Source organism: Megalopta genalis, unplaced genomic scaffold (genome assembly GCF_051020955.1).
Source record: "Megalopta genalis isolate 19385.01 unplaced genomic scaffold, iyMegGena1_principal scaffold0026, whole genome shotgun sequence".
In the NCBI taxonomy this organism is placed as follows: Eukaryota; Metazoa; Arthropoda; class Insecta; order Hymenoptera; family Halictidae; genus Megalopta; species Megalopta genalis.
In genome coordinates this window covers 1210313-1214401 of record NW_027476096.1, presented here as the reverse complement: position 1 = coordinate 1214401, position 4089 = coordinate 1210313, and the positions used below count along the sequence as shown (strand labels likewise).

Below are 4089 nucleotides of genomic sequence, written 5' to 3'. Positions count from 1 at the left end.
CCCGTATCGACTACCTAAGGTATGAATGCATTGTCTTAGGAATCTTGGCAGGTATCCCTCCCATTTTCTCACTCGGAAAAGTCATTTTACTATTGTAAAGGAAATCATACTTGACCATTTTTAGTAAGAGCAAGCATTTCTGGTTGAGTTCTTGCTGAAAATTTAAGATGTGTATTTCAACAATGTGGAAACATGCATGAATATTTAGGTATATATCGTAATTTTTTCTTTCTCTTAAATCGCATTTTCTAGGTTAAAAAATTGCTTGTTTCAATATAATAACATTTTTTTAAAATTACTTAATCTATATTTGCGGTAAACCTAACGAGCATTATGAGGTCTAAGCCAAGATGTACATATTAGGGGGACCGTAAAGTAATGTCGTTTTTGCGCATATTTATCTGTTTGAATGTAATGTAAACGACATAACTTTCCGGTCCCCCTAATACTTTGCCTGTAAATAGCGTGTAGCAATAAGTTAATGTTAAGAGCGACCCCGCAATCTTGATTCCACCAAGGGGGGGAGGGTGATGTGGCGGTCACAGCGACGGACGCCACACCACCCCTGGCGTGCTGGAGATACGGATACATCAACGGCAGCCAACCCGCGGTCGCCAAGGATCTTCGTCTGCCATGTGTTCAGACAGTTGAATTACGGACGACTAGGCCCAGCTAAAAGATTCGATCGAACGTTGACTCTTGAACGGTAACGAATAAACGGATAACCACGAACGACTCTCAGTTATTCCTCCGGATTCCGACAATGTAGTCTGACAGGTCGTCAAGTATGAAATTTGTAGAAAAATAGGCAAAGTTTGCTGATAATTTATAAACACAAGAAACGATTTTACTCATCAAAGTATGCGCCCAAATTATCAACACATTGTTGCCATTTAAGCGGCAGGATGTTCAGCCCGGTGGTATAAAAACCTGATGTACGAGAGTCTATGAATTCCTGGAAGGCAAATTTTACTGCATTATCGGAATTGAAATTTTAATAAATTTTAAAATTACGAAAGAAGTGGTAGTCTGTGGGAGCTAGATATGGTGAGTATGGAGGATGATGAAGAAGTTCCAACTCCAATTCCTGTAGTTTTGCCACGGTCATTTGTGCAGTGTGTGGTCTGGTGTTATCTTGCAGTAAGATAGGAGTCGATCTGTTGACCAATCTAGGCTGTTTTTTTTTAAGTTCTAGCATCATTTTGTCTAGTTGCTTACAGTATATTTCTGCTGTGATCGATGAGCCTGGTTTCATGAACTCGTAATGAATTACACCTGCACTAGTCCACCAAACACTGACCATCAACTTCTTCTGATGAATACTACGCTTTGGAGTATGTTTTGGAGATTCGTTCTTGTCTAACCACTGCGCTGAACGCTTGCGATTGTCGTATTGAATCCATTTCTCATCACAAGTGATTATTCGATTCAAAAATGGATCAGATTTGTGGCGAGAAAGCAACATCAAACAAGCTTCCAAACGCTTTTGTTTCTGGTTTTCGTTCAGTTCATGAGGAACCCACTTATCTAACTTTTTCACTTTCCCGATTTGAGCTAAATGAGTTAATATTGTTTGTTTGCTTACACCGAACTTTAATGATAATTCATAAGCACTTTGAGATGGATCAGAGTCAACGGTGACTTTTAGTACGTCATTATTGACCTTTGATTCTGGGCGACCGCGTGGATCATTTGTGAGGTCAAAGTTACCACTCCGAAATTTGACAAACCATTTTGATACTGTTTGCTGCGTAGTTACACTAGAACCAAATACACCATTTATGTTTCGCGCGGTCTGCGATGCCGTAGTTCCACGTAAGAACTCATACTTGATTACAGCACGAATTTCCGACCGATCCATTATCAAAAACAACAGTTTTTTAAAAAAGTTAATAATATTTTTTAGAGCTTAGGATAATTTCCTTTTACCGGCAATATGTGTAGCTCCTTAACACACAAAAAACAGCATAGAAAAATATTAAGGCACTGTCAAATACCAAGCTGTTAAAGTTGGCAAAACTGTAAACTACAAGTTTCATTCTTGACGACCTATATATTCATAAATTTCTAAAAAACCAGTTCCTGTCTCTAATTAATTTGTACCGAGTACAGTAATGTTTCCCTAATTGACTCTAAGATTGTGCCCAAAAATGGACAATTTTGGAAGAGGAGATACGATTATTCGAGCCTTGCAGCTCATTTTTATAGTTCTTGACAATCAGTAACCATAAAAAACGAGCCACAAGTCTCGAACAACCGTATCTCCTCTTCTAAAAATTGTCCATTTTTGTGGAGAATCTGAGTGTCAATTAGAGAGACATTACTGTACATACTTTGTAAGTCATGTATGGTCTAGAATAGACAAATGATGATTAGCAAGTCAACAGTAATCCTAAGTTCTAGTTATAAATACAAAAACATGTTTCGCATTGTAAGTTATTGTATATCATATAAATGTCATATATAAATGTATCAAAACTATGTCAATTTATTCTCTGTACTGTTAGTATGCACAATAATATGCATACTGCTAATAACCTAGAAGGGGTTTTATAGCGTAATAATAAAAAAGGGAAAAAATATCCTTCGTTGATTTATTGCTATACATTATTTTTAGTTAAATATGCTATCATTTTGTCGCATCATGTTCCCATAAAATTTCTTCTTTTTTTAAATAAAATTGCTTGGACTGGTAGAATTTAATACTATTTCATTTATGTATGTTTACAGTGGTGTTTACAGTTTTTTGTATGAAAACAAAACCTTAATTGTAATATTAAATAAAAATCACTTATTTTTAAAGTGTGCCACCTTTTTGTCGTGGACTGTATATGAATCGGTATCCACAGTAGCTAGAATATTATGAAGTCAAATATATGTATTAACGTTTAAAAAATTCTGGTAATCTTCATTCTTCCAAAAAATGATTTATTTTCAAATTTTTTGTATTCACATTTTTAGAGCAGTAAATACTGATCCATTGAATACAAACACATTGTAAATCGGAATAATTAATCTATAATAAAAAAAACTCGTAGATAAACTTAATTTGATTTACATCGTGTTTGAGCTTAATTTAATCAGAAGAATATCAGCTATATTGTCTCTTTTCTTTTCACCATAAACAATCTCTATCCTTGTCGACTGAGATATGAGGCTTCTGAGAAAAGTGAAGCTGAATCTTGTAAATTTAACCGCATAAATTTCGTGTTGATTTAACCGTGCATTACTGTAATAATTATGTGCATCATTATATTAAATCGCTGCATAATCTATATTTTTTGCTGTATTTTTTACTAATAATTCTCCGCATTTCACAATTGCCCTCAAATTAATTCAAGCAGTAGTTTTGAAATTAGATGAAGAATAATTTTTGGAGATAGTGATCATATATCATTAATTAAATAAATGACTTTGCATAGTCTTCGCCGAAATTTTATCAAAAAATTCTACCGAGATTATGACATTACCTAATATTTACGTTAACAATGAAAGTATATGTATACGCACTTTTAAGAACTTTGTCTAAATATTTCATTTCATTTAAATCATTGTTTCTTGTACTGAATTCCTTAATTTCTGCACGCAATTTATCTTGCATCTGTGGATTCAAAGCCACTTCGTAAAGAGCATGACAGATAATAATCGACGAAGTTTCAAAGCCACAGCTATGAAAAAAATAAATGCTTGCGCAGTCAGCAATACATCCCTGAATTCTAAAAAAGATCATCGCATTAGATATGATAAAGGCCATTTAATTGAATTCGAATGAAACTATTCGATCATTTTTTATTTACTATTCGTGTTCCGTTCCTCAACGGAATTTTCGCTCTTCTTCTGTCCGACTTTCTTCGGAGCGAATTACTTCTTTGTTCAAATTTTAATATAGCTTAAATTTCGAGAAATTCCCTCTGGCTTAGCGAGACAATTTCATTGTTACACACAATTTCATTCATTTTCCTTCAACGAACGGCATGCGATTGAGAAAAAGTCACGATTGTTAAGTATTCAATTTCGTAGAGCCATCGCCTTCTTCATTTCAGTCTTTTATTAGGTTAGTGCATATGAAATGTCGGATTTTCTTTACAT

At 34.5% G+C, this 4089-nt stretch overlaps 1 pseudogene; it reads right to left on the bottom strand.

The window, feature by feature from the left end:
• Nucleotides 1-847: 847 nt before the first annotated feature.
• LOC143260966 (histone-lysine N-methyltransferase SETMAR pseudogene) lies at nucleotides 848-1861 on the bottom strand (annotated as a pseudogene).
• Between the last annotated feature and the right edge of the window lie 2228 nt (nucleotides 1862-4089).